We start from the raw sequence: 13,069 nt of genomic DNA, 5'->3' as shown, positions 1-13,069 counted from the left end.
CCATGTAGTTTTTAAAATTATTATTTTAAATAATTAAAATAAAACAGCGTGAGGACCCTACTATTCTTAATAACCAACTTTGCTAATGCTGACAACTAATGGTTGCAGCCCTCAGCTGTCAGTTTTGTTGGCTAGTTATCAAAAATACAGGGGAACCCACGCCATTTTTTTAAAACTATTTATTTAGAGCTGCTGCCAGCTGATGAATGCTCCTATGAGTAGTCTCATCAGTCCATGCCAGTGACGGAGATAAACTTTACACCTCCGATCACAGCTGCAGGCTAACACAGTCAATTGACAGTGTAGGTACCACGGCTGTCTGACCGGTGGTAATGATTTTTCCACAGAAGCTGTGTTTTCCACGCTGTCATACACATGACAGGGTGACAAACACCCGGTGTTCACACCTGAACAGTAACACAGACTTTACTGTCCCTGATTCGCCCATCTCTCTGTGTGTCGTTTCACACATTTTTTAGTCTATTCTGTGCAGCAATCAGCAGAGCAGAGTACAAGTCTGTCACATAGTGAAGGATGGTACAGGAGTATCTTAAGATCAATATCAATGCTATCAGGAGAGTTTGGACCTTTTTCATTTTTGTCGTGAAAAATGGAAAAGTGGCCTTAGCTTGCCAGTCACACTTTGAAGGTGTAGACCGCTGAACTTTCATCAAGATAATTAAGTCATGGATCTTAAATGACTTTTGCACTCCAGTCACAGATTGCGCAGACTAGGCAAGTGTGTAGCTTTCAGTGTGCTGCATTGATCTTGCGCTGTGTCATGTTTGCCATGGCCTCTGTGGCTGCTGTTGCTACTGCTGCTGATGTTACTAGCAAGTGCCTTGGTGGTGCAACAATCAGAAGGTGTGTCCACCACTGTTAGTTTTACAATTGTTTTAAAGCACCTAATATTCCTTCTAATTCTACTTTTCTTCCTGAGTCACGACAAGTCAAATTTTCAGGAAATGGAGACTTTTATTCAGGTCTCCCTGTTGTTTGTTGCCTGTAGTGGCAGGGGTCTCAGAGCACCAGTATACTATTTCTTCTATGGGGAAATTGATGCCACTTTAGTGTTGTGTGCCAATAATTTTTTGAAATGTGGAGACTCCAGGTTGGGTCTCCATCTGGTGTCTTGTCTGTAATGGAAGGGGTCTCGGAGCATCAGGCCTACACCTGTCACTCATCCACCTATTACTGATCAATTTGTAAGCTAGAAATGCTAGGCCAGGCCCTCTCCCATCCATTCTAGTTGCACTATTATAAAATTTCTACTGTGGGTCAACTGATGCCACTTTTTCTGGTGTCTACCCCTAATTTTTGGAAATATTTTGAATCCAACTTGAGTCTCATTCATGTGTGTTGCCTGAATTTGGCAGTGCTCCCAGCACAGCAGGCCTACACCGGTCCCTCACCCACCTCTTAATTTCAGCATAATTTCAAAACTGTAAATGCTGGCCCAAAACCTGTCTCATGCATGGCCCATGCCTGACTGCTGTGCCATTATACAATTTCTACTGTGGGTCACTTCATGCCACTTTTCCTGGTGTCTGCCCCTAAGTGTTGGAAAAGTTTGGACTCCAAGTAGGGTCTCTTTCATGTGTGTTGCATGTAGCATTAATCCTGCCACACATGTAGGCATGCAGTTACTTTCAGTCAACTACTTGTGTTACTATCCTTAATTTTTTCTAACAATAGTAGTCTAGGAAAGTGATATTTGTGCCACCTGAGTATAGCTGAGCAGAAAAGCAGGTTGAGCTGTTGCATGAGGTGTCAAGGCTCCCAGCACAGCAGGTCTATAAATGTCCCTCATCCACCTTTTAATTTTAACTTAAATTCAAAGCAGCAAATGCTGGCCCAGACCCTGTCTCATGCATGGCCCATGCCTGACTGTAGCTCTATTTTAACATTTCTCCTCATTGATACCTAATCCCTGCTTAACCGATGAGATGAGGCTGGTCTGGCTACAATCTCTCTGTCTTATGTCTTCCTCCATGCCCAGCTGCTCCACATGCTAAGCTTATGTTTAATTGTGCGTAGCTACTGTTTAAGTAGGCACTATGGCATCATCGCTGCCCACCATCTTTGTGGCTTCCTAAATGTCCTGGAGAACTGCACAAATGTCAGACATCCATACTCTCTCTTCAGTTGTTTTGTGCGAAGGCTGACCAGAATACCAACTGGTGTGTTGAGGGTGGAACTCAACCACTGGCCTCTTCTGCTCACAAAGCCTTGCCATAATGTGCAGTGTGGAGTTCCAGAGTGTGATGGCATTGCACACCAGTCGGTGATCTAGCACTTGTATGCACTGCTGCAGTACTGCCAGAGTGGTGGAAGCTATAGCTGAGTTGTACTGTCCAGAAGCTCTGGCAAATCTGGGTATGTTTTCAGAAACTGCTGAACTACCAAGTTGAGCACATGTGCCAAGCATGGTACAAGTGAGAGCTTGCCAAGCTTCACAGCTGCCACCAGGTTATGCCCATTATCACATACGACCATGCCTGGTTGTAGGTTCAGCGGAAAAAACACATATCTGTCTGGTCTGTCATTCCTTTAAGTAACTCTGCCATTGTGTGCAGTTTGTCTCCTAGACAAATTAATTTCAGTAGAGCCTGTTGCTGCTCCCGCTGAGGCAGTGCTGAAGAGCTTCCAGCTTTTGGCTGATTTGAATAATGTGCTCTGAGATAGGACATCAGAGATGGAGGATGAGGAGGAGCAGGAGGGGGTGAAGGAACAGAAGTAGTAGGTGGAGGAAACCCTGATAGAAGTAGGGCCAGCAATCATTGGTGTTGGGAGCACATGTGCAGTGCCAGGGTAGGACTTGACCCCAGCCTCCACAATTTTCACCCTTTGTGCCATCAGGGAAATGTAGCATCCCTGACCACAAGCACTTGTCCATGTATCAATCGTTAAGTCGACAATGCCATTAAGTGTGTTGGTAAGGGCATACAGAATGTTCCTGGACACGTGCTGGTACAAGACTCCACATCAGGAGAAAAAGTTACTGCTTGGCACAGTGTGCCGAGGTACTGATGCTGCCATGAGTTGACGGAAATTCTCTGAGTCTATAAGCCTAAATAACATTTTCATGTCAAGCAGCCTGGAAATGTGCCCATTTAGCATTTGGGCCTGTGGCTAGTAACTTTCTTTTTTGTTCCACGGCCTGGGGTAGGAAAAGGTGAACACTTTGCTGGGACAAGGATTTGTAAGTACCTGATGATGGTAAGTCAGAATGTGCAATGATAGGTGCAGGGCAGAAGGCATCTGTGCCAATGCTTTTGACAGGGGATTGGGAAGCACCTAGCAGGGAGGAAGAAGCAGTCGTGTCACCCGAAGGCACCAATCTTGGACCCAGATGTTCGGCCAAGCAAGTTGGGTGCTTAGGTGACATGTGCCTGATCTGGTGATGGTGGTTAGGTTCTTAGTGGTTATGCATCTGCAGATCTTGGCATGGCACAGGTTGAAAATTGCCTTTTTGTTAGGCTCAGAATTCTGTTTAAAAAAGTCCCAAACTAGGGAACAGCTCACTCTTTGAAGGAGAAATGCATGAGTGTCGGTGCTCTGCGGAACAGTTTTCTGCCTTGTCCCTTTGGTCATACCACTGCCTTTTCTTGTCTGTTTTGGTGCTGCCAATCTCTCCCCCTCAGTGCTGCTGGCCTTGCTCTGCATTCCAGCTTCATAATTCACCACTGCAACCTGGTCCTTGTGACTTCATGGCTTAATAACAACAAGCCTTAGCAGCAACTGTGTCTAATTATCATATTTCTCCTCAGTCAAAATTTTCTGTTCCCCACCGTCATGTTTTTGTGGCTGCTCTAAGGTTTGTGCATCACTAACCAGCATGTTCTCCCTTCTCTTTTTGAGCATGCAGGTTGAGAGGTTCTTGGAGTGTTCTATTGTGGAATTACTAGTTTCCTGGGACTTAACATGGTGGGAGGAAGGAGGATCAGGGTGGGGATTAAGTAATCCAGGCTTTAGGCTAGTGAGACTGGACCTATTGGAAGACTGGAAGACCATTAGCTACTATCCAGCAGCTTGTTCACACTGCTCTGGCTTCAAAAGTGGTGGACCATGTCTCCCTGTAAAGTGGGAAAGGAACCTATGTGTCGTGGATGGGCATGTTTCTTGTGCTCCAGCAACAGGCATAGTCGCAACTACTCCACATACTCAGAATCTGCATGCACCATCATCAGCACTTCCACTTTCCAGTCCCTTACCACATGCCTTATGCATTTTGTAATTGCTAGGTCTCTGGAAGCCAGTTCATTTTTAATAAAATAAAAAAATTGTTCACCTGCAGCAATCAAAACAGTTTTTGGGGAAATTACTCCACCATAATGTAACTAAAAGAACGCAAAAGTGTATGGATGATAATCAAATTCAATCCAGAAAAATGTTGCAATGCTTTATTCAGTTTTAGAGATTATAGAAATGTTCCCAGACCATGTAACACTGTATTGCTGAGAAATGGAAGCCTACAAATTTTTTTAAAAGCTTTTTCTCAGTTTTAGTTATCACATAAATGTTCACAGACCTTGCAACACTGTATGGATGAAAAATGGAAGACTACAACATTTTAAAAGCTTTTTATAAGTAACAGATTTGTACTTCACACTATGGAATATTGTATGGCTATGAAATGTAGCCCAGGAAATTGGTTCAACAATTTTTGGGGGTCTTATAAAACACAAAAAAGGACCTCAAAGCATGTAATAGAGACGGATCAAAATATAGTAAATTTTTTCAGCCCCCACAGAAAAGCTGTAGCTATATATTTGCCAATGGACAGCACAGGCCTAATCCCTGTCTACAGACTGGATTCTGTCACGCTCCCTTCTCTTGCAACTCTCATTCTCTCTCCCTAGGCTAAATGCAGATTGTATGTGATACAAACATCAAAGCAAATGATTAACTCTTAGAAGGGCTGTTAGTATTATGGATCAGATTCAGCACCAATATCAAGACTACAGTCCTCTGATTTGTTATACTGTGCACACAGGCCAGACAAGCACTCTCTCCCTCCAATACGAAGTGTCACATAGCTGTACAATAGCATCAGTGTGCTGAGCTGGGTGTCACCTGTCCTTTTATAATCCCTGTTGATGTCCACAACCAAGATGGCTACAGCATTACAGTTACTCACAGGCAATCCCCGCAGGCATATTGGATGTGTATTGATCGCCAAAAATGCAGGAGGGGGGATTCGAGTTTTACATTGAGGACTGAACAATGCTTGCTGAGTAACGAGCACATCCAAACATCGTGATACTCAAGTGATAGCCGTGTATCACAGAGCATTTTCGTTCATCCCTATTGCTTACCTCTAGCTGAATTTGCGGTGTATATCCATTGTCATGAGTCCCCTTTCATTGGGTCATACAGATTTCAGTCTCAGTTCTGCTCTTTGGATAGTAATCATTCTTCAGGGGTACAAATAAAAGAGTGTGGCTAATCGGAGACATTTGGAGGGTCTGGACCTGTCTCTTGCTGATTTGGTGTGGTTGTCCTTGAGGAACACCCCTTTGCAACATGCACGGTACTAATCCGGTGCATGTCGCATCTCTCCCTTTGAAGTGGGCTCCGGCGGTGAGCCGACCTCAGAGCCAGGACATGTCAGCTGTTTTCAACAGCTGACATGTGCCCGCAATAGCCACAGGTGAAATCGCAATCTGTCCATGGCTATTAACTAGTCAAATGCTGCTGTCAAACTGTGACAGCGGCATTTAACAAGCGCTTCCGGCCGTCGGGCCAGAAATACGCGCACCGCTGACCCCCGTCACGTGATTGGAGGCCATCGGTGTGTCAGCATAACAGCCAGAGGTCTCCTTGAGACCTCTATGGTTGCTGATGCCAGAATGCTATGAGCACCACCCTGTGGTAGGCACTCATAGCAATGCTGCCATTCAGCTACATAGGGGTGATCTGACCATCGCCTCTATGTAGCAGAGCCGATCAGGCTATGGCAGCTTCCAGCCTCCCATGGAAGCTATTGAAGCATGCCAAAAGTTAAAGAAGGTTTTAAAAAATATTTTAAAAAATTAAAAAAATACAAAAATTATAAAAGTTCAAATCACCCCCTTTTGCCCCATTCAAAATAAAAAAATTAAACATACACATATTTGGTATCACCGCTTTCAGAATCGCCCAATCTATCGATAAAAAAAGGATTAACCTGATCGCTAAATTATTTACAGGATTACTTTTTTTGATTGCCTCGACATTGCGTTAAAATGCAATGATGGGCGATCAAAAGAACGTATCTGCACCAAAATGGTATCATTAAAAACATAAGCTCAGAGCACAAAAAATAAGCCCTCACCCAACCCGAGATCACGAAAAATTGAGACATTACGGGTATCGGAAAATGGCACAATTTTTTTTAACAAAGCTTTGAATTTTTTTTCACCACTTAGATAAAAAATAACCTTGACATGTTTGGTGTCAATAAACTCATAATGACCTGGAGAATCATAATGGCAGGTCAGTTTTAGCATTTAGTGAATATGGTGAAAAAAAAACTAAAAAACAAGTGTGGGATTGCACTTTGTTTGTGATTTCACTGCACTTCGAATTTCTTTTCCTGTTTTTGAGTACACGATATGGTAAAACCAATGGTGTTATTCAAAAGTACAACTTGTCATGCAAAAAACAAGCCCTCACATGCCCATATTTACTGAAAGATAAAAACGTTATGGCTCTGGGAAGAAGGGGAGCGAAAGACAGAAACATGAAAATGAACATGGGCTTCGGCACAAAGGGGTTAAGTTGAAGATTATTTCTTGGAAATTGGGACCCAGGTTCATTGGTTGCTATAAGATTGTGTCTGTTATCAATCCAGTAGCATTTTGCTTTCCTTGTGTTTCACTGATCTCTACTTAAAAAAATCATTGCATCCTCTGTACTGAAGTGGTATGAAATGTAGGTACATGTCCAAAAAGCCAAGGATGTAATAAGAAAGTACTTAATAAGAAATGCTAGGTAGGTACACATAAGTAACACCATGCTGTCACATTTTACTATACTTATGTGTGCCTACCTAGCTTTTCTTATTATGTACTTTGTAGCAAGGGTTGAATAATTGGGGAAAGAAACAATTATCAAAAGTTAATTATAGTGTTATAAAAAATGCATGGTAAAAGAAAATGGCAATTGATGTAGAAAAAAATCCCAGCTAAGAATGTGGGAGCCGCTAGCAGCAGCCTAGGCACCACCACCACCACTGATATCACCTGCCTCCAGGTCACCTACCATCTACAGGTCACAATTGATCTCCTTTGCCTCCATGAGGCCTAACAATTGGAAATAAGCAGAAGGTTTTATGGAATATATGTCACATCACTCATCTGTCATAAAAGGATGATATTACCTCTGAGAGTGACTCAGTTTGAGTCACTATTCTGCACAGAAAAGTCTGTCTGATCATAGCTAAGTGGGATAATATTTGAACCATCTTTTCAATTAAAAACATGAAACGTCTGTTATTGCCCTGTGTTATTAAATGGGCAGTTGGCTGCTAACTGGTTGTCATCTGTATCTATAATGAGGTCATTGTGACATGACTAAGGCTGTGTTTATTTTATGGGAAACCAGAGAACAACAGGAGTTTTCAATAAAAACATACACAATCTTTATTAATGTATACAAAGATAAAACAACCTGGGTGTCTCGGGCAGGCGCTGCTGTGCCATCGATGTGAGTATTCACTAGCTCTTTTCTCTTCCCTCTTCCCTCCTCCATGATTGAGTTGGTCATTACGGTTACGCGTGACCATGGGTGTGATATGTGGTATAAAGTAAGGCCATATGGTTGGCCAAGCTCCATTTGACCGTGATGGGACCCTTTATTGGTAATGAATGAGGTTTAACCCTTCTTAGCATGGGAGGATTACTATTTGAGGGAAGATATCTTGGCTTTACTTTACAGTTTGGCGCTATATACTCCGGAATTTTGGTGTCGATTTCTATGCATTGTCTATTTTTGTAATGTCGTTTTATCTTTGTATACATTAATAAAGATTGTGTAAGTTTTTATTGAAAACTCCTGTTGTTTTCTGGTTTCCCATCATTCTTCAGTGGAGTGGCTAAGTGCACCTACTGGGTGTGTGTACACCCGGTGCAGTTAATAATGAGTCTTATTTTTGAGATGTTATGTGTTTATTTTATAGAGCTTAAAATGGGTTGTATACAGTTCCAGGAGATCTCAGAGTGTTACACAAGTCTTTTTAGGACAATTGTAAGCTTTGAATTATTGAGATTCATGGCGAATTGATTAACTCTGAGTAAAATTTTCGGTAAAATTTGTAGAACCTGGTGAATTCAAATTTCAAGAGATTCAATCATCTCTAGCAGTAATGAAATTTCTGTCTTGTAAAAATTATGTTTTATATTTCTAGTTATATAACTCTCAGCATAATATTAGACACAAGTGTCTTGTAACCTCATGTTAAACCATCTTGATTACATGAGGAACATGTCACTTAACTTCATAATCAAGAGTGCCATTTCAGCTCTGTTAAAACCAAATGCCACAAACTTATTCCTGCAAAGGTTGACCATAACTCAAATTATTCTGAATAAAAACTTGAACAGCAACTTATTGATTTCTGCTTAGTGAAAGGTCAATGCCTAATGCATTTGATATTTAACTTTGGTATTATAAATTGCATTCCTGTTTCTTAACAATTAACAATTGTGTGTCTTGTAAGAAATAGAAAATGTCTTGTTCTTCTCTATTAAGGCATGCACTTGTGTTATTCTTGCTATTTTGTAGTATTGGTTATTTGTGCCTGAACGTAATATAGTAAATTTAAACTGTACTTTTTACATTTTTACATGAATATATTACATTTTGAAACAAAATAATTGATTCAATCATTGGAATTGGCATTTGCGAAAAAAAAACTGGGCTACTTGGAAAAGGTAGAATAATTTCAAAGCAAAACTGATGGGCTAATAAAAATGCACCAAGGACAACATCTGCAAGGAATTTGTATGTTCTCCCCCTGTTTGTGTGGGTTTCCTCCAGGTACTCCAGTTTCCTCCCACATTCCAAAGACATACTGATAGGGAACATAAATTGTGAGCCCCATCGGGGACAGTGCCAATAATGTCTGTAAAGCACTGTGAAATTAACGGCGCTATATAAATGAGTAAAAAAAAATATATTGTATCACACATCCCCACTTTGTAAATTAGTACAGTTCTATCCTAGTGCCATTTTCATAATGAGAAGAAATTTTGACAACACTTAAAGCTTCATTTAAAGTGTGTTATAGCTACTTAATTTTCTTGCTACTCCTTAAAGGGTAACTGTACTTTCAAGTAGCTTTTCAGAGTAAGCTGTCCAGGGAGTACATGAAGAATAACTGTATTAATGGCCTTTATATGATTTCTAATGTGCATTAGCATCAATTTTTTTCTCTCTTAATTTACAATCAATTGTGAGCTGGTGGTTGGAGACAAGTTGGTAGGATATCCCCTATATGGATCAAAGCACACAGAGATGGATCCCTGTTCTTTCATTTTTTTCAGCCCTAAAAAGACAAACAAAAGCATTATAAAGGACATTATACAGCAATACTACGAGGTGTAGATATGAACACAGATTTGATGTGAGAAAAAGAATTGTTGCAAACCTGACCACGATCTTTCTTTCAATCCCTCTGCCTCAGTTTCATCATAATTCAATTTCTCCCTCCCCACTTCATAAAGTATTATAAACTGCATAACACCAATGTGAACTTGCAGACTGTCTTACCAAGACAGATTTAATAATATAAAACAGGGGTAATAACTATTGAAAGCGTCCATGGAACCCACTGATTCTGAGAGTGCTTTTTCAAGACATATTGTACTTCATGAAAGTGGTAAAAATTTAATTGATAAGTCTTGTGTTAATTTGTGAAAAAAAACAGAAATTTGGCAAAATGTTTGAAAATTTTCCAATTTTTGAAAGTTAATAAACTAAAGGGTTAATAAACCCTTCAGGTGCTTCAGGTGCTTTGCAGTAATTAAAAGAATGTGGAAGGAAAAAAATAAACATTTAACTTTTTTTCACAAATTATTTTCCTTTAGACCCAATTTTTAATTTCACAAGGATAAAAAGAGAAAATGGAACCCAAAATTTGTTGTGCACTTTCTATTGAGCACACCGATACCCCACATGTTGGGGGAAAATCACTGTTTGAGAGCCCCTGATGTCCCTAAACAGTGGAAATCCCACACAAGTGAAAGCATTTTGGAAACTAAACTCCTCAGGGAACTTATCTAGATGTGTGAGGAGCACCTTGAGCCCCCAGTTGATTCTCAGAAGTTTATAACATTGAGCCATGAAAATGAAAAAATCACTTATTTCCCACAAAAATGTTAATTTAGCCCCAAATTTTGCATTTTTCATAAGAGAAATTAGTTATGCAATTTTCCTGAGTAAGCCAATACACAATATGTGGGAAAAAACTACTAATTGAATGCATGGCAGGGCTTGGAAGGGAAGGAGAACCATTTGATTTATTGAAAGTAAAATTTGCTGGAATAATTAGCAGACTCTAAGTCGAGTTGGGAGAGCTCTTGATGTGCCTAACCAGTGGTAAACTGTTATGAATGGGTCACCAAGGAGGATGACAGGAACAGGCTAAGCCACCAGAAAACCAGAGAGGATGGTAACTAAGTGGATTGCAGACCCCTGATCTTACCAACACAACTAGCAGCAGCAGTGGAGCATTGCTACGATGCCCTAGATGCCTCGGCACAGCCGGAGAACTAACTAAGCCTAAAGCCAGAAAGGTGAAATCTAAACTGCCCCAGATCAGATCCTCAAAAGAATGGACAGCCCCAAACATATATTGTCGGTAAGACAAGATGAAACATAAACACAGGCAGAGAACAGACTGAGCAAATGGTGGGGCTCAAGCTGTCTAGACAGGACAAGACAGAAAAGACACTGTCTGCAATCACACACAAAACCCTAGAAAAATCCAACACATCTGATATACAAAAAACCTGAGGCAACACGACCTCACTCCCACTAGATCAGCACTCTGGTATGTACTGGAAGCAAAGCAAAAGATACTAACATAACAGGGGACTGAACAAACTGACACAAGCTGTAACATATGAGTGGGGCCCAGCGCTGCCCCCAGCAGGGAGTACGCTGAACCCTAGCAACAAAGCAAAAAGCAAAAAATAAGGCACAACCAGATTAGATGCAAAGAATAGCAAAAGAATCACTTAACTGAACCATGCAGATCAGGCAGGAGACAAAAGAACTCCAAATGCACAAGGAGGAATTCACTAGCAACCACCAAGGGGAGCCTGCTCAATTATATGCTCCCAGCCAGTAATCCCAAGTTCCCAATTATCGTTGTCAGGTGGCAAACTTCCATCAACCTGGCCAGCTCCACTACTCCCAGTAACCACCAGAGGGAGCTCCAGCTCAGAAGTCCGAGCAAGGGAATTCACAACAGTAACCCCCCCAAGTGACACTATTTTGGAAACTAGAGCCCTCAGGGAATTTATCTAGATGTGTGGTGAGCACCTTGAACCCCTAGTTGCTTCTCAAAAGTTTATAACATTGAGTCATAAAAATAAGAAAATCTAATTTTTACCACAAAAATGTTTTCAGCTTAAAATTAAGCATTTTCATCAGGGTAACAGGAGAAGTTGCACCAAAGTGCAATTTCTCCTGATTACACTTATACCCCATATATGGGGGAAAAGTACTTTTTGGGCACACGGCACTGCTCAGAAAGGAAGGAGTGACATTTTGGAATGCAGACTTTGCTGGAATTGTGCGCGGATGTCATGTCATGTTTGGAGAGCCCCTGATGTGCCTAAACAGTGGAAACCCCCCACAAGTGACACCATTTCGGAAACTACACCCCTCAGGGAACATATAAATATGTGGTGATCACTTTTAAGCCCCAGATGCTTCTCAGAAGTTTATAAAATTGAGTTGTAAAAATAAATCACATTTTTCCCACAAAAATGTTTTTTGTAACCCAAAATTTTGAATTTTCATAATGGTAAAAGGAAAAATCGCACCATAAAATTTGTTGTGCAATTTCTTCTGAGTATGTCAATTCCCCATTAGTGGAAAACTAATGTTTAGGTGCAACACAGAGCTTGTGTTAGGGTTGCGGATCGCACTAAATATAAAATATGAGAAAGTGCGATTGCAACCCGGGGTCCACCGTGTAGAGGTGGTATATTGCTGCTAGGTAATGGCGGACGCTATATGGCGGTATAAAGGAAGAACACACGCGGGTTAATGTCACGCCCGATGTGTACAGGGCGAACTCTGTTACCTCACAGATTCGCACTACAGCAGAACATAAATGCCGGAGCCTGTTTAGCTCACAGAGCTCAGCAACGGAGCGCACAGAATGCGGTCACAGAACTCTGCCCCAAGGACACGGGGTCAGAGTCCCTCTAGACCTTCTGAGCGCGTGGCATCGCACCTGCGGACTCCACTATAGACGCTGACTATGGTGGAGAGTCAAGCACGTGCACCGTGGCGTGCAGAGCCACCGGTGGACACTGATGCCAGTCTCAGCCTCTGCCTCTACCTACACTTAAGCCTGGGTGCTTAACAGGCTAGGCTGCACAACACATGCATACCAAAGGTAGGGGTTTCTTAATAAGTCATTCACCAGAGACATTCATACATGCATACCACACTCACTCCTCATAGTCTGGTAATGCAGTCTATACTAGCGCATGGCTGGGCAGCCATGTGAACCTTTTATAGCTGCGTCCTTCCGGGACCTTCCTGACCTTCCTGATGGTCCAATCCGAGCTGGAGAAGGACATGAGCATGTGACCTCCGATCTCCAATGAGAGAACGTCCCACGGGCATGCTCAGTGAAATGAAAGGAGGGCTTAGTCCCTGGAGTAGCTCGCTGTTGACCAGCATGCGTTACTATAGCTGTACCAGAGGTGGCAGCAGCAACTAAACCTACAGTGCTGGTCTGAGCAGAGCGCCTGGATCGACGAGTCTGCTGAGCAGCCTCCTCTGTGGCCGGAGAGGAATGAGAGACTGCCGAATGCAAGACTCGGGATTCCTGCTGTGCAGCGAC

Source organism: Dendrobates tinctorius, unplaced genomic scaffold (assembly GCF_039654945.1).
Source record: "Dendrobates tinctorius isolate UK_male_01 unplaced genomic scaffold, ASM3965494v1 ptg000035l, whole genome shotgun sequence".
NCBI classification, from domain to species: Eukaryota; Metazoa; Chordata; class Amphibia; order Anura; family Dendrobatidae; genus Dendrobates; species Dendrobates tinctorius.
This window is presented reverse-complemented; position numbering follows the sequence as displayed.